The sequence below is a fragment of the Mobula hypostoma genome, chromosome 7 (assembly GCF_963921235.1).
Source record: "Mobula hypostoma chromosome 7, sMobHyp1.1, whole genome shotgun sequence".
Lineage (NCBI taxonomy): Eukaryota > Metazoa > Chordata > Chondrichthyes > Myliobatiformes > Myliobatidae > Mobula > Mobula hypostoma.
Genome location: NC_086103.1, coordinates 102,370,072 through 102,396,906, shown reverse-complemented (window position 1 = coordinate 102,396,906; position 26,835 = coordinate 102,370,072). Strand labels below are relative to the sequence as shown.

The window sequence follows — 26,835 nt, the reverse complement described above, 5'->3', positions numbered from 1 at the left end:
CACAATACGTTTCGAGCACTCGAAAACCACAAATTTTATGGCATCCATTGAATCCAACTGTCGTGTTATTGAAATCCTTTCTAATATCTTAGGCAGATCTTTTTTTGAATTGCAGTCTGCTTCTCTGCTGTCCAGTCTATGTGATCATTACGAAAATGGCTTCTTGGGTATTGCGAGTAGTTAATACCAAAACGAGTGTCAGTATTGGTATTTGATAGAGAAACGATGACTGATTGTCACCCCAGGCAAATGTCAGAATAATTGACTCTGACCCTTGATGAGCAGAAAAATTATCTTTTAATTTGAAGTGTGAATGTAGAAGTTTTCTTTGCCTGAATAACATTAGCATTTAGTATGTTCAAAACAGAGATATAGTTTAAGGGAATCAAATATGAGGAATAATATAGTCTGAAATTGAGGAAGCAGATCATCCCTAATAATAAGTTGGCAGGGTATTCACTGTGGACCAAATGGATTACTTTGCAAGAGTATGTGGAGCTGCTGTCAATCTGTCTCCTGTTTAAACTATAAAGCATAGCAGAATCAGGCTATTTGGCCCAGTGTATCTGCTCCGCCATTCAATCATGGCTGATCACCAGTCTCTGGCCTTTTCCCATAACCTTTGACACCCTTACTAATCGAGAGCTTATCAACCTCTGCTTTAAATATGTTCTGTGACTTGGCCTCAACGCTATCTGTACCAAAGAATTCCACAGATCCACCACCCTCTGGTTAAAGAAGTTCTTCCTCATTTCTGTTGTAAAGTGAAGTCCTTCTATTCTGAAAAAGGGCATTTAAGTATCAACACAAGTTACTCTGCAATCTCCTGTATTCTAATAAAATCAGCTTCAGTTATATTTCAGCCATCTGTTATATTTGAATTATCTCATTTCCTAATGCTGAGTAAGTCTGCACTTCACTCTGTCACTGGTAACCTTGCTATAATAAGCAACCTGAAATTGCATTATATTCCTACTTTTGTACCAAAAGTTTTATGTATTTATTATATTCAGTGGAATTTGTCATACAATGTAGAGTACTTTTTTGACCCATCAGTCTCCTTTTACAGAATGTTACAGAATCTAAGAGAAGCTGCCACCTTCCCAGTGAATTCTACTGTGTTTCCTTCCTCTTTCAAAAGAAAATGAAAGTCCAGCAAGATGGAAATCTGTGAAAAGAAAAAAAAACACGTTATCTGGGAACTTCATTGCAACCAAGCAAGAGAAGTGTTAGCCTAGATCAGCCTTTCTCAACCCTTTTGCCCCGGAGGAACCCTTGAAATAATTTTCAGATCTCAGGGAACCCCTGCATTAAAAAAATATCTACAGCTCACAGTTTGTTGGCGTGATTAGAAAGTTGTCGATATAATAATCCAAAAATAATTGTCAATGCTCTTTTGAGTAGAGAATGAATTTTTAGCCAGTCTTTCTTGAAGAAAAAACAGGTAGTTAAGCTTAGCTTGCCTTTCTTGAAATTAATCTTTCGCTTTCATAAATTTTAAAAACTCATAAGGCAAACATAATAAATTTCTGTTAAATAACTGGCTAAAGCCAAAAAGGGGTTTGTTTTTTCTAAAGATGGGCTAGGTAGATTTAAATAAAGTTTGTAAATTGATTTTAATGCTATTTACAACATGAAAATTTATTGACAGTGCTGAATAATAAAGTTACTAAAAAACATAAGCCAAAGTAATATGAATAAAAATATAGCCTAGGATACAGTTTTATGCAAGGATTTGAAAATGAACATGATCAGGCTCAAATATAGGTCTAAAATGTGAAACCTTTGCAAATACTGCACGAATACTCAATTCTGGGTCAAACTTAAGATAAGCGCACACGGATTTCACCTTCAACTAAAATGAGACTATTTCTATCCTTGCTCTTGATGCTTGTTAAACAGCAAAAAGCTTGCTCACATGTGTTAGAAGTTGAAAACTGCTGAAGAACGTTCATTGCTTTCCTATGAAAAGCAGGATACTCTTCTTTCACAGAAATCTAGAACTTGTCCAGAGCAGGTCAATAAATCTCATCTTGAGTGCACGATCAGGCTGCAGCTCAGGAAGCTTTTCCTCTTCTCTCAAAGTCAGGTTGTCAGGCTGAGCAGAAAATTCAACGAAAGAGTCCCTCACCCAGTCATACATTTGTGTTGAAAGGGGGGAAGATATTGTTCAATTTTGTTCTGCAATTCTTCTAGGTGGTTTTCAATAAGAATCGAGACTGATATCCTTCCTCACTCTCAATCCCAAACAGCTGTGGAAGCACTTCAAGATTTCCTTTTGCAACATGATTTTTTCAAAGATTCAGTTTCCATTTAATCCAAGAGTCTTATCACTTGAAGTCAAAACATTTTCTTCAGGGCCTTGTTCAACTGATTCATTTGATGAAAAATTTCTGCTAAGTAGGCTAGTTTCTGCAGCCATTCTTCATCTTCAAAGCACTCAGCAGAATCTGGCCTACTATTTTCTTGAAAGTACTCCTGCTATTCACCTTTCAGCTCAAACACCCTGTTGAGAACACTTCTTCTGCTAAGCCACTGGATTTCTGTATGTAGCAGGAGATTGGTGTGCTCTTTGTCCAGGTTTTCACACAGATTTTTAAACTTTCTCGAGTGAACTGGTCTTTGTTTAATAAAGTTAACCATCTTTGTAGCATCATCCAAACTTTTTTCATTTCATCTCCAAGAATTTTTGACATCAGCACCTCTCTGAAGAAGGCAGTGTGTAATGACAGCGTCAGGATTTTCTTTTTTTTTAAACAAGAAAAACAAAATCTCCCGTGGAGCCAACCATTGATAGTGCACCATCAGTACAGATGCCAACACAGACCTTGTGCTTCCAGATATGAAGGCAAAATATTAAATATGTCTTGGTATTTGCTTGTTTCAGGCAGTTCTTTGCAACAAAGAATTTTCTTGAATTTCACCATCATTTACAAATCTTACAAATGCTACAACATGACTTTTATTGGTGAAATCAGTTGACTCATTAACCTGGATAGAGAAACTGTTGTTTCTCAGTTTATCACAAAATCTCTTCAGCATCATATGACATTGTCATCAGTGCATCGAATTATCGTACTGTTTGAGAGTGAGACCTTCTCATTTTCTCGTACTGCATCTTGTCCCAGCACTTTACCCACTATAATTTTATATGCTGGCATTATTAGGTTCTCACCAACTGTGTGACTTTTCATCTTCTGGGTAATAATTTCTACTAAATAACTTCCTGAATCTTTTTGCTGACTGTGCTTTTAACAAAAGTTTTACTCTGTTTTGAGATTCCATAATCATTTAAAATAATCTGCATTTTTGGCTGCCATATTGCTGTGATTTATAGTTAAATGTCTTTTCAATTTTGCTGGAGCCATTGCTGCATTTATGATTTGTTTGCTACTAACTAGGCACAATGGAGTAGGATAACTTGTATCACCAGTCCATGTAAACCCATTGCCAAATATCACCACATTGGACTATCAGACATGTTTGTAAAACATGTTAATAAAATATAAAAAAGAATGGCATAATAAATAACAACGAGAAAAATGCAAAAAATATGAAAACTTCACAATACAATTCACTTTTAACCTACACAATCCACCTTTTGCAACATTTATAACAGCAACACGGCAGGCCAGCAGCTGAGTCGCAACACGTAAAAATTCTGTCTTTAGGATGAAAATATAGCACTCACCAAATTATCCCGTCTCATGTCAAAAACTGAGAATGGACTTAATCAAATAACCATGGTCCTACTGGGCTGAGAGCCCTCTAATGAGATTGTTAATGGGGCTGCTTGGCCACTGCCCACCACTGTGAGCACTAGCACCATGTGTTGCGCAAAGTTTAAAATTGATTTTTAAATCTCGATCTCTCGTGGAACCCCTAGTGACCTCTCGGTTCCCCGGAACCCCAGTTGAGAAACCCTGGCGTAGTAGGAGAGATAAATGGGAATTTTTCTGACAGGTGATGCCAGATAAAGGGCAGTTAAACACCTTTATCTGCAAAATGTGTTGCCAAAGCACCAAACACCAACTCTTAATGTACCCTTATAATTTCTGTACCATGATCTGCATCAAACAGAGCAATACGGCTAATGCAGTCACCATACCTCATTTAATCAGATTTTCCCTCCATTGCTTCCAGTTTTTCCTTCCAGCCTCTCTCAAATCAGGATTCACTGTATAGATCAATTGTTTCAGCTAGTTCTTGTCACTTTGGAGTTGGATCTTACTATATTTGTTCTCCCTTGATCTGTTTTCTTCCCACATGCATCTATAATACTTCAGGTGTCCTCTGCTACTTTGGATAACGATTCCATGATGTGCAGTCCCTCTGCACCTCCATCTGATGGTTACGTGCTTCTTTCTGTAACAGACTTAACCGTTTCCTGCTTTAAACATACTAATTTGCCTGGCTGAACGCATCTTCACATTGAACAACTTTGTCAATGTCACTCATGGTCTCCAGATCAAAGGTGTAGGTACAGGTAGTTGAATGGACTCAAGCCGTGCCATTTGGTGAACTTCATGGTCAGTTCTCAGACCACTCCCAACTTTTTCTCCATTACATTGATGCTGCTTCCTGCTTGTGCAGTACTCTAATTTCATCACTTTTGCATCCAATTTCCACCTTTTTCTCACCATCGCAGTCAGATATCTGACTCTTTCTGGAGCTCACCATCTTGGGCTAGGCCAGCCACCTATGTCCGCTACTTCCTTCTTTCTTAGTCATATCTCTCCTCTATCTTACCGTAAACGATACTTGACTCTGTGTTCAATGAATGATCCTTTGCCATTTCAGCTAGCTCCCAATGGGAGTTCACTATCACATACATTCCCCGTCCCTTTCAGCATTTTGAAGGGGGTCATTTCCTTTGTAACACAGTAGTCTACATGTATCTAATGTTTTCCGTGTCATGGCACTTACTCTATTCTCCCTCCTTATACCTCTTCATTTCCCACATTAATAGGATGGGTTGTTAAGAGATGAAGTATGTGTGCATGTTCATTTATTTTTTCCGAAACGGCATTGTTGGTAAGGCCAGCATGTATAGTCCATTCCTGAAAGTCCTTAAGGTCGCCTTGTACCACCTTTTCAAACTGCTGCAGTGCTTCTAAAGAAGGTATTCTCATATTGCTCTTGGGTAGGTGTTTGCAAGATAGATATCTTGTGAAGGACCAGCATATGAAATTGGAAACAACTTTGATAAGGACCACTGATGTAAGGGCTTTTGGATTTTCCTGTGTAAGATTTCCTCTGATGCCCAAATTCTGTAAACATGCTAAGGTCCTTGGTTGGTGTCGACCATGGATGTTGCATTCTAGCTGTCTGCATCACAGTCGATATGCAAGACAAGGTAGTACAATATGGAGAGCAAGTTGCTGCCTATGCAGCAGGCTTGCTCTCTCCATGGAGTTGATGAATCCGAAGGAATGGCAGAGACCAATACAATTTGGCACCAATGCCGTCACAGGAGATGCCAGTTAGCTTTGAATTCAATGTAGGGTAAACTAAAACAAAATACATCTTAAAATTTTAAGAGAAAAGCCTTTGCCCAAAGTCGTACCATTGTGTCACATGAAAGTATTAAGGCCTTTAAGGGCAGCTGGATAATTTACAGGAAGGAAGTACTATTCTATTTTCTTTGTAGCGAGAAATGTACTTTTCAAGTGATACCCTTGTGGTGCAGAAAATGAGATATAAAGAATTAGTGTGATGTGCTGATAGAAATGGGTGAAGTAACAAGGAAGTGGCAATTCCTGCGACACTGCTGGTGCCAGACTGTATCGGTCTCTGCCGTTCCTTTGGGTTCATCAGATGTTCGGAGAGGGGGAGCTTGCTGTCCATATCGTACTGCCCAGGCTTGCGTATGTAGACAGCTAGGGTGCAATAACCATGGTCAACACTGATTGATGGAGGCCTCAAACAGAACAAGGAAGGACAATCATGCAGGGAAAAGCAATTCAAAGCAGATCAGCTAAATTGCCTTTTTTTATCCCCAAAAATTGAGGATCATGATTTTGAAGGAGTAGCTTGAAATATTTTGAGAGATACAATTGGTTATCATATACCAAATTTTAGGAGGGCATAATAAGATTGTGGCTGTATAGTTAGATCATGGGGAAGAGGTTCACATTGATCAGTTTTTTCCCTCACAAGGTACGTGAGATTGATGCCTTTACATTGTTATACTTGGTTCTGAATTGCTTACCAAACCCTAAGTCATAGAGGTTTGAAAATGGCCCTTGAGCCCAGCTCAATTGTGCAACCAATTTTTCTGATGGAGTTAGTCCCACTTGCCTGCATTTGGCCCAAATCCCTTTAAATCTACCTTTGTCTATACTTATTGCTGCCTCAATAAAGTTGCCAACATAATAAAAGATGCTGCCCACCCGAGACATTCCCTTGTACTTTGATACCCCTAGTGGTACTTCTAGGGTAACTCGAACAGATAACTGTTGTTCACTTTTTAGATCAGTTACTGTGTACTAGTGATGAAAAAGTAGATAATAAGGCTCCTGATCAAGTGGGCCATTTCAGCTTGGATTCTGTGTTTAACCATGCTTTTGACTTGTGAGTGTTAGAGGTTTTTTAGTGAGTAGTGGAGTCTGTCACTCATTGCAATACTTGTTTATTTGTTCTACTTGCATTTTAGTCAATAGTGAGAAATTTAACCATGGTATTGCTTACTGAATGTTCATGCAAAGTTATTTATTTGTTGAATTTGATCACCATCTAGTCTGGGATGATTAGTGTGATCTGCAACATTTCAAAAAGATGTCAATAGACTGCAGTTGATACTGTAGCATACAGAAGAATAGTGGGCATATCAGTCTTTCTGATGACAGAGTTCATGCACTAGTTTTGGTCGTTTTATGTAATGGAGATTTTCTTAGGTTTTGTTTTGTGTATTTTGTCTATGTGCCTGCTTCCCTGGGAGAATTCTTTCATGATGTTAGAAGAAAGGACTGCTTTTTACTGTTAGGATTGATTTTAACTAATTGATAGGCCAAATTTTTTTTACAGTACACTAGTACATATTTTCACAAGATACTCCAGGATCCATTTGGAAAAAGTCGCACATACATGATTCGCGAAGTTTTTTTTGAAGTTGGTGTGGCAGAATATTTTCACAATTTAAGTTTTTAGTATAGTTTGATACATTAGAACATAGAAACATAGAAAATAGGTGCAGGAGTAGGCCATTCGGCCCTTCGAGCCTGCACCGCCATTTATTATGATCATGGCTGATCATCCAACTCAGAACCCCGCCCCAGCCTTCCCTCCATACCCCCTGATCCCCGTAGCCACAAGGGCCATATCTAACTCCCTCTTAAATATAGCCAATGAACTGGCCTCAACTGTTTCCTGTGGCAGAGAATTCCACAGATTCACCACTCTCTGTGTGAAGAAGTTTTTCCTAATCTCGGTCCTAAAAGGCTTCCCCTTTATCCTCAAACTGTGACCCCTCATTCTGGACTTCCCCAACATCGGGAACAATCTTCCTGCATCTAGCCTGTCCAATCCCTTTAGGATTTTATACGTTTCAATAAGATCCCCCCTCAATCTTCTAAATTCCAACGAGTATAAGCCTAGTCGATAAAGTCTTTCATCATATGAAAGTCCTGCCATCCCAGGAGTCAATCTGGTGAACCTTCTTTGTACTCCCTCTATGGCAAGAATGTCTTTCCTCAGATTAGGGGACCAAAACTGCCCACAATACTCCAGGTGTGGTCTCACCAAGGCCTTGTACAACTGCAGTAGTACCTCCCTGCTCCTGTACTCGAATCCTCTCACTATAAATGCCAGCATACCATTCGCCTTTTTCACCGCCTGCTGTACCTGCATGCCCACTTTCAATGACTGGTGTATAATGACACCCAGGTCTCGTTGCACCTCCCCTTTTCCTAATCGGCCACCATTCAGATAATAATCTGTTTTCCTATTTTTGCCACCAAAGTGGATAACTTCACATTTATCCACATTAAGTTGCATCTGCCATGAATTTGCCCACTCACACAACCTATCCAAGTCACTCTGCATCCTCTTAGCATCCTCCTCACAGCTAACACTGCCACCCAGCTTCGTGTCATCCGCAAACTTGGAGATGCTGCATTTAATTCCCTCATCCAAGTCATTAATATATATTGTAAACAACTGGGGTCCCAGCACTGAGCCTTGCGGTTCCCCACTAGTCACCGCCTGCCATTCTGAAAAGGTCCCGTTTATTCCATCTCTTTCCTTCCTGTCTGCTAACCAATTCTCCATCCACATCAATACCTTACCCCAATACCGTATGCTTTAAGTTTGCACACTAATCTCCTGTGTGGGACCTTGTCAAAAGCCTTTTGAAAATCCAAATATACCACATCCACTGGTTCTCCCCTATCCACTCTACTAGTTGCATCCTCAAAAAATTCTATGAGATTTGTCAGACATGATTTTCCTTTCACAAATCCATGCTGACTTTGTCCGATGATTTCACCGCTTTCCAAATGTGCTGTTATCACATCCTTGATAACTGACTCCAGCAGTTTCCCCACCACCAACGGTAGGCTAACCGGTCTATAATTCCCCGGTTTCTCTCTCCCTCCTTTTTTAAAAAGTGGGGTTACATTAGCCACCCTCCAATCCTCAGGAACTAGTCGAGAATCTAACGAGTTCTGAAAAATTATCACTAATGCATCCACTATTTCTTGCACTATAGCAGTGGACAAGCCGTTCAGCCCACAGTGTTGTGCCAATTTTTATTCCATTTTATACTAAATGTCCTCCTATGTATCATCCATATCTTCCCAAGTTTCCTTCATGTTCATGTGTAGTGTCTAAAAGCCTCTTAAATTCTAACAGCTGCCTGTTTCCCTGGTAACCTATTCTAGGCAGCCACCACTCTCTGTTTAAAGAAAAACACAAAAGAAAATTTGTCCCTCACATCACGTTTAAACTTCTGCCTTCTAACCATAGAAGTACATTATCTGGTTTTTGACATTTCTGCTCTGGGAAAAGAATCTGGCTGACTACTCTGTCCACAGAATTCTTTAAAAAAAACGCCTAACCCTGTGATGCTCCAGTGAGAACAACGCAGGTTTGCTCAACTTTATAATTCATAGCTTGTAATCAAGACAGTGTCCTAGTAAATCTGTTCTACATGTTGTTCCTATCCTTCCTTCGTGTGATCTAACCAATGTTTTACATAGATGGAATATTACTTCTTTACTCTTATACCAAACATCTCTACCAATGAAGGCAAGCATGTCATACATCTTCTTTACCAACTCATCCACTTGCATAGCCACTCCTCAGCACTATTAAGGAGTTCACTGACCATGATTTTTCCATTGCAACACACACAAAATGCCGAAGAAACTCAGCAAGCCAGGCAGCATCTAGAAACATAGAAACCTACAGCGCATTACAGGCCCTTCGGCCCACAAAGTTGTACCGAACATGTCCCAACCTTAGAAATTACCAGGCTTACCTATAGCCCTCTATTTTACTAAGCTCCATGTACCTATCCAATCCGCCTCCACCACCGTTGCCAGCAGCCCATTCCACGCACTCACCACTCTCTTTAGTTTAAAAAAAACTTACCCCTGACATCTCCTCTGTACCTACTCCCCAGCATATTAAACCTGCATCCTCTTGTGGCAACCATTTCAGCCCTGGGAAAAAGCCTCTGACTATCCACACAATCAATGCCTCTCATCATCTTATACACCTCTATCAGGTCACCTCTTATCCTCCGTCACTCCAAGGAGAGAAGGCCGAGGTCACCCAACCTTTTTTTTCATAGACCATGCTCCCCAATCCAAGCAACATCCTTGTAAATCTCCTCTGCACCCTTTCTATGGTTTCCATATCCTTCCTGTAGTGAGGTAACCAGAAATGAGCACAGTACTCCCAACTGGGGTCTGACCGGGGTCCTAAATAGCTGCAACGTTACCTCTCGGCTCCTAAATTCAATTCCACGATCGATGAAGGCCAATACACCGTATGCCTTCTTAACCACAGAGTCAACCTGCGCAGCTGCTTTGAGCGTCCTATGGACTCGGACCCCAAGATCCCTCTGATCCTCCACACTGCCAAGAGTCTTACCATTAATACTATATTCTGCCATCATATTTGACCTACCAAATGAACCACCTCCTGTCCCATGATCCTCTCGTATCCCCTTTTGCCTATCACCTGTCCAGCTCTCGGCTCTATCCCTCCCCCTCCTGTCTTCTCCTATCATTTTGCATCTCCCCCTCCCCCTCCAGCTTTCAAATCCCTTACTCACTCTTCCTTCAGTTAGTCCTGCCGAAGGGTCTCGGCCTGAAACGTCGACTGTACCTCTTTCTATAGATGCTGCTTGGCCTGCTGCGTTCACCAGCAACTTTGATGTGTGTTGCTTGAATTTCCAGCATCTGCAGAATTCCTGTTGTTTGCACTTCACACTTATCTGGGTTGAACTCCATCTGCCACTTCTCAGCCCAGTTTTGCATCCTATTAATGTCCCACTGTAAACTCTGACAGCCCTCCACACTATCCACAACACCTCCAACCTTTGTGTCGTCGGCAAACTTACTGACCCATCCCTCTACTTCCTCATCCAGGTCACTTATAAAAATCTCGAAGAGTAAGGGTCCCAGAACAGATCCCTGACACACTCCACTAGTGACTGACTTCCATGCAGAATATAACCCGTCTATAACCACTCTTTGCCTTCTGTGGGCAAGCCAGTTCTGGATCCACAAAGCAATGCCCCTTGGATCCCATGCCTCCTTACTTTCTCAATAAGCCTTGCATGGGGTATCTTATCAAATGCCTTGCTGAAATCCATATACACTACATCTACTGCTCTTCCTTAATCAATGTGTTTAGTCACATCCTCAAAAAATTCAATCAGGCTAGTAAGGCACGACCTGCCCTTGACAAAGCCATACTGACTATTCCTAATCATATTCTACCTCTCCAAATATTCATAAATCCTTCCTCTCAGGATCTTCTCCATCAACTTGCCAACCACTGAGGTAAGACTCACTGGTCTATAATTTCCTGGGCTATCTCTACTCCCTTTCTTGAATAAAGGAACAGCATCTGCAACCCTCCAATCCTCCGGAACCTCTCCCATCTCCCCATTGCCAAAGGCTCAGCAATCTCCTCCCTCGCCTCCCAGGGTAGCCTGGGGTACATCTCATCCGTCCTCGGCAATTTATCCAACTTGATGCTTTCCCAAAGCTCCAGCACATCCTCTTTCTTAATATCTACATGCTCAAGCTTTTCAGTCTGCTGCAAGTCATCACTACCATCAGCGAGATCCTTTTCCACAGTGAATACTGAAGTAAAGTATTCGTTAAGTACCTCTGCTATTTCCTCCGGTTCCATACACACTTTCCCACTGTCACACTTGATAGGTCATATTCTTTCCTGTCTTATCCTCTTGCTCTTCACATACTTGTAGAATGCCTTGGGGTTTTCTTTAATCCTGCCCGCCAAGGCCTTCTCATGGCCCCTTCTGGCTCTCCAATTTCCTTCTTAAGCTCCTTCCTATTAGCCTTCTCTCTGGGGGATGGGATGGGGAAGTACAGTCGACGTTTTAGGCCAAAAACCTTCGGCAGGATCTTGGTAATCCACACATTGCATTTTCATTCAAATTACAAGCAGCAGGTCCTTCCCAAGGGTCTTGGCCCGAAACATTGACTGTACTCTTTTCTGTAAATGCTATTTGGCCTGCTGAGTTCCTCTAGCATTTTGTGTGTTGCACCAGTATCCAGCAACTGCAGAATTTCTCTTGTGATGATTTCTCCTTTAATTTGACTTCCCAAAGTGCAGCATTTCACACTTCCTCAGGTTAAACTTCATTTGCTACTTCTTTGCCCATATCTGTATCTGATTTATGTCCTGCTTTTTTATATATAGTCCTTCACACAGCCCACATCTCCACCAATTTTGCTGTCATCCGCAAACTTGGTAATCCACCCATCTGCATTTTCAATCAAATTATAAGCAGTGGAGGTCCCAGCACTGATCCTTGCTGAACAACACTGATCACAGACCTTCAGTCAGAATAACAACCTTCCACCCCTACTCTGTCTTCTGTGAGCAAGCCAGTTCCAAATCCAAACTTGCAGTTCACTCTGGATCCTGCAAATCTTTATCTTTGAATCAGCCTATGATGAAGGACCTCATCAGATGCTTTACTGAAGTCCATGTAGATAACATTCACTACCTTACCCTCATCAAGGTTCTTTTGGAACTTAAAAAAAAGCTTGATCAAATTTGTTAGGCTTGCCCTGCACGAAGCCATGCTGACTGTCACGAAACAGGCCATGCCTTTCCAAATACATAAAATCTTACGCTTAGTATCCTCTCCAATAGCTTCCCTACCACTGAAGTGAGGTGTACTGGCGTGCATTATCCCTATTTCCTTTCTCAGGGAGTTATCCATCTTAATGCTTTTCAGAAGACTCAGCAGTACCTCCTCTCAATTTCAGAATTTCCCAGTATATTAGCATGCCCTACACTGCTTTCACTACCTTCCTCAGTAAATACTGACCACTTCCTCTTGAGTCCAAGAACAAATTCCCTTCTTTATCCTTGAGCAGGCTTACCCTCTCCTTAGTTATCCAATAGAAGTAAAGCATTTATTAGGACTCTCTGTACTTTGTTCACCAAGGGCATTTCACGCCCTCTTTTGGCTTTCCTAATCACCTGCTTGATCACTTCGACGCTATCTTTATATTCTACAAGGGCCCTGTCTGATTTTAGCTTCCTAAACTTTAGATATGCTTCCTTTTCCTTCCTGACTAAATTTAGACCTCTCAGGTCATCCAAGGTTCCCTTACCCTTACCATCTTTGTTGGAACATGCCAATTATGAACTCTTAATCAGCTCCCTCTTGTCAGACATGGATTTGTCTGACAGTAGCAGCTGTCAGTCAATACACCCCCTTAGCTCCTGTCTTGTTATATTGTAATTTGCCTTTCCCTAATTTAGTACCTTCTCAAGATCCACAGTTATCAACATAGTGAGTTGTGATCACTAGTCCCACAGTGTTCATCCACTTTCAGGTCTGTCACCTGGTCTGGCTCATTTTTCAAAACCAGGTCCAGTATGCTTTCTCCTGTAGTTGGACTCTGCACAAACTGTTCTAAGAAACTCTCTTGGGTACACTGAAGAGATCCTGTCCAATCTAAGCCTCCTGAAATAAGGAAATTCTAATCAATGCTGGGGATGTTAAAAGTCCCCTACTATGACAACCCTGTTGTTTCTGCACCTTTCCATTATCTGCATGTTTTTTCCTCCACCTCTCAGTGGCTGTTAACCGGTGTGGGGAGGGGTTACTTATACCATAATATTTGATGTGATTCCCATCAGCTTATATACACTTTTCTTATTTAAGAGCTCCACTCAAATTTCCACTGTGGATGAGCCCTCCTGTGTCCTCAGTTCTGCCGTTTTGCACTCTCCCTTTCTTGGTAGTGCAACACCACCTCATTGTCACTCCTAAGAGAATGAAACCCAGCAGCTTTGAGCTGCCTGTCCTGTCCCTCACACTGCCAGATCTCTTTAGTGGGAACAATATCATAATTCCAAGTTTTTCCTCCTCATTCCTAGTGTTGAAATGAATGCCTCACAGGTCCACAGTGTTTGTTAGCCTGTCCCTTGCTGTCCTTCCTTTCAGTCTTGTATACCATTTTTCTTTGCTTCAGTCCTACTATCTGTTGCCCTACTGCTGTGGTCCCATCCCTCTGCCACTCTAGCTTAGATCCCCTTAATCTCCCAGTGAGGAGATTAGCTCCCTCTAATTCAGATGGAAGCCATCTTGTTTGTATAGGTGCCTGCTGAAATTGGTACCTTAGCCACATATTGAATTGCACTCTGCATCTATTTCTTAGATACTAGCATGTGACATGGGTTGTTACTGCTCCTTTTTGTTCCTTGTGGCTTTGGGCGGCATCTTCTGCAGTTTCCTTGGCATTTGTCTGTTTTTACGAGGCCGGATTGCTAGTCCAACACTCAACCCAGCGTGGGTGGAAAGTGTGTAAGGGCTGGCCAGATTTGAGACAATTCACCTCGAAGTCTGGTGCTGATACCACTATATCACCAGCTGGCATATGTGACATGGGTAGTAGTCTTGAAATTACAACATTAATCATAGTTTTACTGGAAATACTGCTCTCCATGGAACATTCAATATTTCTTTAATACTATTTTCAGTGAGTTTGAGCTCCAGCATTTATTCCTGAAGACTTAACAGCAGTAATCTGGATCTTGCCAACATTTCTCAAGATTTATGCCTTTGGATCCCGCATTGTGTGCATCCTGAAGCAGGGTCTACCTGTTGTGTGATTTCATTAAGAACCGTAGACTTAAGTAAAGGATTACTTACTTAAGCCCATCATCTCTACTAAAGGCTGATTTATACTTGTGCATCGAATGGCCATAGTCTGACGTGCACCTCTCCCAAAATGTAACTACGTGTCACAGTAACGCAGACCGCAACAACTGTGATTGGTCTGCTTGGTAGCATCACATTTCCTCCTATGCTGCAATAGCTTCCCATTGGGCGACTGAAGGGCAGGGAAGGAACCCTGGCTGCAATGCTTTCCATACAGCTTTACAGACCTCCGAAATTAGGAGGACACATTTCGCTTTTATGAAAAAAGACACTTGCTTTAAAATTGTTTACCCGGAGAAAGACTACCATGACCATGAAGCCTTGCACGGGCAGGTGTGTGCGCATGCATGACGTGCACATGCATGTAAGTGCCCAAATAGCAGAGCGACGCAGACACACCAACGCACAAGTATAAATGCTCACAGCGGTGTAGCCCACTTGCGTAGGCTATGGCGTTAGCTGGTACACATAGGTATAAATCAGCCTTAAGGTATAGGCTGCCAACAACAGCTCACCAGAATCCTCTGTCCTAAGACAATTTTTCAGGTTGTCCTCAGGTGTTGTTCATCTTCTTAGTGTATCCTTCCTTTCCCAGGGATGATGTCTTTGGAGCTTCTGTTGATGTTTCTGTGGTTTTTATGGGCTGGGGTTAACAACCCCATGCCCAACCCTCCTTTCATGGCCGGGCTTGGGATTGCTTAGGATGGAGTTCAGAAAAGGATAAAAAGGATGAAGAGAATTTTCTATTTTTATGCTGTTGCGGTTTTTTGTAGCATTTTTAATATTTTCAGTTACTACTAGAAGAAAGGGTCAAACCACTTCTGTAGGATTTGCCAAAAACTATCAGTCATAGGTAATGATTGCCCATGTCATACGACACGGTGCGTACTGATGATGTTAATATATGTATAGTGTGTTTATGTACGTGTATGTCTGCACACACAATATATACAATTCTGTTTCTAAAAGTGAGTGTTAACATTTCTAAACCTTAAAGCCATGTTTTCTGTCAAATCCTTCTAGGTTGCTCTTTGCCATTATGTAAATTAGGGCTATGCTGCTTAGGGGCTTATCAATAGACTTCAGGTGCTTCAGGTCCACAATATAGTTTGCAGCTGGGTTGGGTAGGTTTGCAGGAACACTGTTTGCAGTTGTGAACAGATCTACTTGCTGAAAGAACTTTTCTGATATGGAAAACTGTTGTGTTTTGTTTAAGTTAGTTACAAACTTCATTTACAATATCATTGTTTAACTTTAAAGATTGCTCAAGTTAGACAGAATCCATGGTGAGGGAAAATTAATGGTTTAGGTCAATGATCTTTCATCATGTGAAATATGATTAGTTTCACATATTAACTGTTTCTCTTTATGCTCTAGTGAGCACTTACAGCATTTAGTTTATTTCAGATTGCATCATCTATCTCCAGTACTTTACACTGGGTTCACCAACATTAATTTAACACCATCACTTCCATCATCTCCAATGAGATATTACCATCTTTCCCCCACCTCCCCTTCTTTGCTTTCAGTATGGATTGCTCTACATGACTTCCCTGTCCACTTTACTCTCCTCATTGATTTCCCTCCTGGCACGTAGCACTGCAAGCATGACATGCTACACATGCCCCTGCACCTCCTCTGTCACCACCATTCAGGGCCCAAACAGTCCTTCCATGTGTTGGCGATACTTCACTTGTGGGTCTGTTGGGGTCATCTGTTGTATCTGGTGCTTTGAGTGCAGCCCCTTCTGCAGTGGTGAGACCCATTGCAGATTGGGGACTGGTCTGTCAAGCACCTTTGCTCTATCCACCACAATCTCCTGGTGGCTACCAATTTCACTTCAACTTCCCATTTCCATTCTGGCATATCTGACCATGGCCTCATCTACCGCCGTGATAAAGCCAAACTCAGGTTGGAGAAGCAACACCTCATATTCCATGTGGGTAGTCTCCAACCTGACAGCATTAACATAGATATCTTTGATTTGCGGTAATTTCTTCTTATTCTTACTATATTTCTCCCTCCCCTCCTTGCTCTTTCCCCTCACCCTACTTTCTTATTTTGGATTTTGCTCCCAGTACTGATGAAGGGTCTCAGCTTGAATCATCGTGTTTATTCCCATCCATCAATGCTGCCTGACGAGCTGAGTTCCTCTAGCATTTTGTGTGTTGCTATAGATTTTTTACTTTTTACTTTTTTACATGTAACCACTCTTACTTACCTATACCTACACTAAACGATCTATATTACTGAACTACGACTTTTACTTACTGAAAATGAATACCAGAGTACGAGAAGCTAAAGAAGGGAAAGGTTCCGCCGGGAACGGAAAAAAAATGGTGATCCTGGAACTTCGAAGGAAACTCCGGTAACTATGGAACTAATGAAGAAACTTTTAGAAGATACGGTTAATCAAAAACTCACGGCAATTGAAAAAGCGTTGAATTTGAGGAAAGAAGAATCAAGAACGTTCAGACGCGAAATCGACCAACATCAAGTCAGGATTTCGGAGTTAGATGAAGATGGCCATAAAAGAGAAAAAAGAATTGAAGCGCTTGAAAAAAGTTTAACTTCGGTAACTCAGCAATTGGAACACTATCAAGCCAAGACTATCAATCTTGAAAATCATTCCCGATGACAGAATTTGCGCTTAATTGGTTTTCCTGAGGATGTGGAGAAGAGAGATCCTACTAAGTATTTTTCTAAATTGCTAATGGATGTGTTTGGCTCTGATATATTGGAAGAACCACGGATATTAGATCGTGCTCATCGCTCATTCCGTTTTAATCTGGAGAAATCGGCTAAACCGAGACCGATCATTGTTCGGTTTTGACGCTGTCCACAAGAAGGAACGAGTTATCCGAGCGGCTCGGAAGAAAGGTATGATCGAACTTCAAGATTTCAAGTTCAGAATTGTTGAAGACTACAGCCAAGACATACTGAAAAAAACGGATGGCTTTTAAACCTCAGATGGCAGAACTTTATCGTCGGGGCTATAAAATAGCGCTACTGTTTCCAGCCCGTCTGAGAGTGGTTATGCTGGATAACTCGCGCAGTCTGTTTAAAAATCCGATGGAAGTTCAAAGTTTTCTCGATGATCTGCCTCCCTTTACGGAGGATTAATCAATGTATCATTTGGTTTTTTCTCTCGTCTCTGATTGTTTAGTTCGAGGCTTTTTCTTGATCTGGCAGTGTAGGTTCGTTTTATATAGTTAAAGGATATTAGGCTTTTCTGTTAGTGATCCTGTATATCTTACTCTTAATACCTTTGGGTAGTTATTTAGTTATAAGTTTAATGATTTTTTTTCTTCTCCCCAGAATCCTTGCTGTTTCTTGCGTCATTTCCGATCATTTATATCTGAAAAATTAATTTAGTAATATGATGTAATGTTTGATGTTCTTTGAAATATAAGTAGCAAGGAACTATTCGATACTTTTAAATGCTTTAGATTCTTTTTTTTCTTGTTATAGCTAGTTTTTACTTTTTTCCATAAGGGTGGTGGTTTTCTTGATAAACATAGTTATGTTGGGTCGCCCTCCGGAAAGATGGGGGTAGGTTTAGTCTTAGATTTAGCATTGGCCACTGTCTGGCTTTTTTCTGGGGTTTTGTGGGAGGTGGGTGGTATTTTTCCTTTTATTCCTTTTTCATTTTTTCTTTTTAAACGGGCTGACCAGAAACTACTGAAATGTCGTAACTTCCGGTTCCTCTTTGGACCTTTTTTCCTCTTCCGGGGTCATGAGTCTCTACTCTGGTTAACCCTTTACATACTTTATAGTCGAGCTCATTATGATGGATAAGACTATTAATTTAGTTTCTTGGAATACAAATGGTTTAAACCACCCGGTTAAACGGAAGAAAATTTTTAAAGTATTCCACAAGATGACTGCTCATATTATTTTTGTACAAGAAAGTCATGTCCGGAAAGAGGATAATCAACGTTTCTTTAGATTCTGGAAGGGTCAACAGTATCATGCGAATTCACAAGCTAAATAAAAGGCGTTTCTATATTTATAGATTCGTCAATTTCATTTACGCACTATGAGAGGATTTCAGATTCTAATGGCAGATTTTTGTTGATTACTGGCTTGCTATTTAACAGAAAAGTTGCCATGCTTAATGTTTATGCCCCAAATGTTGACTGTCCTGATTTTTTTAAGAATCTCCTCACATCTCTTCCCAACTTAAATGACTATATGCTGATTATGGGTGGTGATTTTAATTGTTGTTTAAACCCTTTGATAGATAGATCCAAGTTTAATCAAGCACTTCCGAATAGATCGGCTACCCTTATTAACTCTTTTATGATCGACTCTGGAATCTCAGAAACTTGGAGATTCTTGCATCCGAATGACAAAGAGTTCTCTTTTTTTTCACATGTACATCAGCACTATTCAAGAATTAACTACTTTCTTATTGACTCTCGATTAATTCCTTTTGTTACGGGTTGTGAATATGATTCTATTGCTGTTTCTGACCATGCACCGTTGAAATTATTTATTAATTTAAGGGATATGTCTACTAATTCTAGACAATGGAGATTTAATATCTCTTTGCTTCAAGATTCAGATTTCATTAGGTTTATTGATGAACAGATTAAGTTTTTCTTTACAACGAATTCCACGGATGATATTTCCAGTGGGATCCTTTGGGATACTTTTAAAGCATATATTCGTGGACAAATTATTTCATACACTGCTGGACTAAAAAAGCGAACTAATAAGGAAATACTTAAACTGGTTGACAAGATTAAAGAAGTTGATAAGAAGTATTCTATAGCTCCTAATTAAGAACTTTATAAACAGAGAGTTGAATTCAAATGGAACATAACTTTTTATTAACATCTTCAATTGAAAGTCAATTAATCAAAGCTAAGAGTCAATTTTATATACATGGTGATAAAACTGGGAAACTTTTAGCTAATCAATTGAAATCGGCCTCGGTTAAACAACAGATTCTTAAAATTCATAAACAAGATGGCACTTTGACAGTTGACCATGAGATTAATAAATCCTTTGAAGAATTTTATACCTCTCTTTATCAATCAGAATTTCCTGATGACTCCACTATAATGCATGAATTTTTTTAAAAATTGAAAATTCCAAAATTATCATCTAATGAACGTGCAAAACTAGATGTACCTATTACAATAGAGGAGATAAAGAATGCTATTTTTTCAATGAATTCAGGTAAAGCACCTGGTCCAGATGGATTTACAGTAGAATTTCTTAAATTTTTCTCAACTACACTAACTCCTTGGCTATGTAGTGTTTTTAGGGATGCAGTTTCAATCGGTAAATTACCACAATCTTTCTATCGAGCTTCTATTTCCCTAATTCTTAAAAAAGATAAGGATCCTACTGAATGTGCATCTTATAGGCCTATATCGCTGCTGAATGTCGATTCTAAAATTTTTCTAAAATATTGGCAACGAGATTGGAGAATGTATTACCCCAAATTATTTCTGCTGATCAAACTGGATTTATTAAAAATCGTTACTTTTTTTAATATTAGATTATTGAATATCGTTTATATGCCTTCACCCAAAATTCCAGAATGTGTCATTTCATTGGATGCTGAAAAAGCTTTTGATAGAGTTGAATGGGTATATTTATTCAATACCCTTGAGAAATTTAATTTTAGTCCGATATTCATTTCCTGGATTAAACTGATATATTTTACCCCTTTGGCCTCAGTATTTACTAACAACCAAAGATCCCTTTTTTTTTCATTTATTCCGTGGTACTAGGCAGGGTTGCCCTCTTAGTCCACTACTATTTGATGTTGCTTTGGAACCGCTAGCTATTGCCATTTGTGACTCCCCTAATATATTTGCTATTACCCGTGGAAATGAGACTCATAAATTATCACTATATGCAGATGATCTACTGTTATATATTTCTAACCCAGGAAAATCTATTCCGGCAGTATTAACTTTACTTGCTCAGTTTAGTAGCTTTTCTGGTTATAAACTGAACCTAAGTAAGAGTGAACTCTTTCCATTAAATATGCAGGTTCCTATTTATAGAATTTCTCCATTTAGACTGATTACTGATTATTTTACTTATTTGGGAGTTAAAATTACTAAGAGACATAAGGATCTATTCAATTTCACCCTTTTACCATTAATTAATCAGGTTAAACAACCGATTACTAAATGGTCTCCTTTGTCTCTATCATTGGCCGTATTAATGCTTTTAAAATGATTATTTTACCCAAATTTTTATATTTATTTCAAGCGATACCGATTTTTATTCCTAAATCTTTTTTTGATATTATTGACTCTAAAATTTCTTCTTATATATGGCAAAATAGAAATCCCAGATTAAGTAAAAGATACTTACAGAAATCTAAGAAAGAGGGTGGTTTGGCATTGCCTGTCCTAAGATTTTACTACTGGGCAATTAATATCGGATACTTAATATTTTGGACAAGATTGGAATATAACTCCAAGCCCACATTGGGTAAACCTTGAAGGCCATTCTGTACAAGGGTTTTCTTTAGCCTCCATTTTAGGAACTTCATTGCCTTTTGCACTATCTAAATTGAATAAACAAATTTTCAACCCTATAGTTAAACATACATTGCGAATATGGTTTCAATTTGGTAAATTTTTTGGCCTGAATGAATTTATGTTATCAAGTCCTATTATATCTAATTTTTTTTCCCAACCTTCGGTAATGGACCAAGCCTTTTTGATATGGAAAACGAAAGGCATAATATGTTTTCGTGATTTATTTTTGGATAACTGCTTTATGTCTTTTGAGCAGTTATCTGAGAAATTTGATTTGCTTAGATCCCATTTTTTTAGATATGAGTAAGCAATTTTTTAAATATTACGTTGCCTACCTTTCCGACTTTCAATCCTTCTGGCATTCTTGATAAAATTTTAGGTTTTAATCCTTTGCAGAAGGGATTAATAGCAATAATTTATGATATGAAATTACAGCCAGATCTATCTGATAAAATTAAAAATGAATGGGAAAGGGAACTTCAACTTTCCCTACCTACAGAGAAATGGGATAAAATTTTTCAATTAGTTAGTACTTCTTCTATATGTGCTAAACCTACTTTAATACAATTTAAAGTAGTACACAGAGCTCATATGTCCAAAGATAAATTAGCTCATTTTTATTCCCATATAAACCCTACTTGTGATAGATGTCACTCTGAAGTGGCTTCTTTAACTCGTGTTTTGGTCCTGTCCTCTTTTGGAAAAATATTGGAAAGACATTTTTGATATTACTTCAACAGTTCTATGCTTCGATTTAAAACCCCATCCTATCTTTGGATTGCCAATGGTAGAACATAGATCTTTGTCTTCTGTCTGTCGAATGATAGCTTTTGTTACTTTAATGGCGAGAAGATCTATTTTGTTGAACTGGAAGGAAACTAATCCTCCAACTACATTCCAATGGTTTTCTCAAACCATATTAAGTTTAAATTTAGAAAAAATTAGAAGTGATATTTTTGACCCTTCGGTTAAATTTGAAGAAACTTGGAAACTTTTTATGCAGCATTTTCATATGATGTAATCTGACCTTTCCGAATCTTTTTTCTAAACTTAAATTATATGATGAGAGGAGCAAAGTTAACGACATTATTGAACATGTCCGATATAAGCTGTTGGTCTAGCCCTGTTTTGTTTTTTTTCTCTTGGGGTTTGTTTTTCTCTTTTTCTTTTGGGTTTTTTTTTGTTTATGTATTTTTTTCTTTTTATTTCTTTTTTAATGTTTAATCTCATTATGAGTTTGGAAGTCTTTTATATCTATGTTACTTAAAATTCATTTTATATATGCTGATGAACATTTTTCCAATCTCTTTGTACCAACTTTGTTATTGAGTTTATAATTTTGAAAAATTAATAAAAAGATTTAAAAAGGAAATTCATTTCCTGACTGATAAATGATAGCATTCTATTGGTTTTCCTAATTATTTGTTGTACTTGCATACCTTCTGTTTGTAAATCTTGCACTAAGACACTTTTTCTCGTGAAAATGAAGATTCTTCTCACATTACTGAATCGAATTAACGTATCTGCAAATGTTGGAAATCCAAGCAACACACACAAAATACTGGAGGAACTCAGCAGCCCAGGCAGCATCTATGGAAAAGAGTACAGTTGATGTTTTGGGCCGAGACCCTTTGGCAGTCCTGTAACTCCGGCACTATGAGCTTTACTTTTCCCATTTTTTTTAAATATCAAGAGTGCTTAGTACCTGGAAGACACTACTAAGGCTGGTGGTAGAGGCTGATGCATTAGGGACATTCAACACTTTTAGATAGGTACACTGAGGCTCTCCGTTGGTTTGCGGTGGACCATGGATGTAAAAAGCAGCCTTCCCCTCTCCATGCAGCTGATGAGTTCAAAGGAAAGGCATAGAGTGGTACAGCATCAGCAGAGTCGCAGGAGTTGCCAGTCAGCATTGAACTCAATGTAGGACTTTTCCTCAGGGTTTGCCTTCAAAGCCTTCCTTGTGAGTGGGTATAGCCATAAAGCAGCAGAGGTTTGAGATTATAGTTTTCCTTCTAGAACAGCTGTCAGTCACAACTGATGAGATACATCTGCCCAAAGCAGCTGGTTTTAAGACTCCAGGAACCTGCCTTTGCTCCTTCTCCTGTCAGTAGAAATGATTCCACTGGGGTTAGTAACTGAGCCACATGTGAAGGCCAGGAGCTGGACTTGGTTGTCAGAGGCTATTTGAGACTCATGCTACTGGGAGCATTTAAGTGGTAGTAGGAGCTTATCCCCACAGCCACCCCACTGTAACAACCTTAAGGAACCAGACAGGTACTTGGATGAAGGGAAAATGGAGGGTGATAGCCAGTATAGGAGGGAAGTGTCAATTTGATAGTGAAGTAAAAAGGTTGTCACAACATCATGTCCCTAGGGCAATACTGGCTGTACTGTTCTGTGTTTTATCACTTAATGTGGTGTCTTACCAGATGCCTTCTAGAAACTAAATCTGAAACATCCACCAACTCTTTATTCACAGAACATGTTACTTCAAAGATATCCAATAAACATAACTACAAGTCTGTGTTGAACTTGGCTGATTTCACCTTGAAATCAACAATACACCCTGCAATAAAGTTTACACTAATAACTTCTTAATTTTCCCAACGTCAGATGTTAAATTTAATGCCCTATAGTTTTTTTTTGTCTCCACTTTTGAGTAGTCACATTTTCTATTTTCTAAATTAATGGAACCTTTCCCAATTACAGGAAATTAAAACCTAATCTTCTATCTCATGGCTATTTTTAAGGTAGTATTAATCCCTAATGTAAAATACATCAGGATCTATGGGCATGTAGATCTGGCAGTTACCTTGGTACTGCTTCAATGGTGATGATTTCTGAGTTTCTCTCTTCCAATTCTTGATTTGCAACTTTTTCTAGAGTGTTGCTTGTTTTCTTGGTCATAAAGACATAAAACATCTGTTTACATTATCTCATTATTTTTGATTTTGAATTTTTAAAATTCACTTTATATAGAATACCAGGCACCATCTACGTAAAAGGGTACAGTCGATGTTTTGAGCTGAGATGTCGACTGTACTCTTTTCCATAGTTGTTACCTAGCCTGCTGAGTTCCTCCAGCATTTTGTGTGTGTTGTTTGGATTTCCAGCATCTGCAGATTTTCTCTTGTTTGTGATTGGATTACTATACCTGCTTTAATTTTGTTAAAATGTATAGAAACTTAAATTTTTGACTAGATTTATCATATTCTTTTTTTTGGTTCATTATTGTTTGTATTCATTTGCTTTTTCATAAGATTCTCTACCAGCTCTACATTATGCTTTTTCTTTAAATGTAACACTCTTATTACTTTGATCAAACATGAATAGTGGCCACTTACCCAAACTGCAGCATCGGCAGCCAATAGCAGCTCACCATTTCATATTGTCCCTAGGTGTAGCTCATCTTCAGTGGTTCTTCCTCTCCTAGAGGTGAGGTCTTTGGAGCTTCTGTTAATGTTTCTGTGGCACCGTTTTTTTTTAATGGGATGGGGTTGCATGTCCTGTACCCTACTTTCCTTTCACAGCCCTGGTGGAGTTATGAATGGCAGGTCCTCAGTTTTTCTTTTGTCAAAGTGTTTGTATTATGTTCTCCAAGGTCTCCTTGAATGACTGTCAATGATGCCTAATTTATTCAATTATCTACTAATTAGCCAACTTTTCTTGGGTTGCTACTGCTCTGAGAATTATTTTTAAAATTAAAAAAATTACTATGAAGTCCATTCTTCTTCTTCAAGGTAAACTTGAAAAAAAACTAAATATACAATTAAATTTGTTAATTGTTTTGTGTGCATCTAATTTATGCCAAATTATTTCTTTACCATTTTGTAATTTTTGAAAAGTATATTTCAGACTATTTTACCCATTACATATCTTCACCCTCTTAGTATTTTTCCCGCAGTGGAAAGCTAAAACACCAGAGGGTTTTAAGTGTGTGGAATAAGGTTTAAAGGAGATGCAAGACAGGTTTTTTTTTTAACACAGACTCGTAGTTGCCTGGAACATATATCTAGGGGAGGTGGTAGAAACATTTACGATTGCAACTTTTAAAAGGCATTTAGACAGACAAGGCATGGAATAGAGAGATTGATCGTGTGCAAGTAGATGTGATAAATTTAGGTTGCAGTCATGGTTAGTGTAGACATGGTGGGCTGAAAGGTCTGTTCCCCTGCTGAACTGTCTGATGCTCTTAAAAAGGATTCAAAGAATAAAAGTTCTGTGTTTTTCAGTTTTAAATTTTTTCAGTATATCCTTTAACTGAGATCCATATCATATCTCCCCATTTAGATGTATTTGTTAATTTTTAGATGTCCAATCTTGCTTTTTGCAAGGAAATATCTGGCCCTCTTGTCTTTTCCACTTAAGGTTTTAAATTATGGCTGTTTGCTTGGGGGTGTGTGTGTTTATAATTAAACGAGCTCTCGAGGTTGTATACAGACCCTAATCTCTGTAATGGTTCACAAAATAACTATTTTGCTGCAATTTTGTCAAGTACAACTGTACCCTGAATGAAGTCTTATCTTGTCAGATAATAACAAATTCAAAATATGAATTCTGGATACTCTAGCAACAGGAACATAGTTAATATAGCTATTTCCTTTGATCTGATTGCTGATTCATGTGAAGTGGGCTTGATACAGTAAATGACCATTTTGCATATGTCAGAACTTTGTGTGGGACTGAATGTTACCATGGAAGCTGTGAAACATAAAAGTTGCTGGTAAACGCAACAGGTCAGGCAGCAACTTTTATGTGTGTTGCTTGAAATCCCAGTATCTGCAGATTTCCTCGAGCTGTGAAACATGTTCCTTGCAGGCATTGTGAAGTAAGGAAGTTTTCTGCAAATGTCGATTTCGTTAACAGAATGCTTATTCTAACAAGCCTTTATACATCATTGAATAAGATAACCTATCATTCCGCTAGTTTTCTGAGCCGGTAGTTGGTGCTTTAAAATGAGTATAATTCTGGGCTCTAATCTGGTGATGAAAAGATTAGAATTCAAATGTATGTAGTTGGTGAGAGAAAATGAAGGTGTTGGGCAGTGTTCAGTACTAGCATACAACTAAAGCCAGTTCGACAAGATTATAGCAAACCTAAAATGAAGTGAGGAATGAAAAGGTACTGATGTTGAGATAAGAGTAATTCATGATTGAATCATGTGGTTTATTCTTGCTGATTGAAGCAAAATATCATCATACATGAGTCTGATAAAGGTGCAGATTTTGCATCTGTAGGCAGGTTCTGTTGGGTTTGATGAGACTTGATGTGGATGTGATTTGCCTGCAGAATAGATAATGTTTTACCTTGTATACTTGAAAGAGAGAGTTCGAAGGATGTGGTTAGGTTGCACTTAATGCAAATGAAAATATACCATATACATTAATATATTTAGAACAATTTGTATCTAGGCTTTTCATGGGTTATTATCATTATCATTAAAATGCCTTGTTAGGGCTAATGTCTTGGTTAAAGGAAGCAGAAATGGGAGGGAAGATATGGAAGATACCACATGATACAGAAGATATGGGAGGAAATTTCAAAGCTTGGGATCTCACGATGTAAAGTGGTGGAACAACTGAACTTGGGTTGCTTAGGTTGCTCATCAGTATTGGAACAAAAATTGTAAGATTGGAGGAAGTTACAAAAGGTACTGTACTGATGAGACTTCACTGACCTTGCAGATACAAGTCCTCTGCTACTTTTGTCGTACACTCATTCCATTTAGGAACTCCGTCTTCAGAGCTTGTTTTTGAGTTTTGTAGGAGTAAACTGAAAGATCCAAACTGTGTTGGTGTTTGAAATACTGGTGATTTATTTAAAAACTGTTGTGCACCAGGAGGCCAGTCAAAGCTGATCTACCTAAGCATGAATTTGATAGAACTTTTACATTTTCATTTGATGAGATTACCAGTAAAACTACATTTTGATAACAGA

General features: G+C 39.0%; 1 protein-coding gene across 2 annotated transcripts in view; it reads left to right on the top strand.

The window, feature by feature from the left end:
* Positions 1-26,835, top strand: part of arglu1b (arginine and glutamate rich 1b) — a 66,687-nt gene that overhangs the window by 953 nt on the left and 38,899 nt on the right. The window lies entirely within an intron of this gene.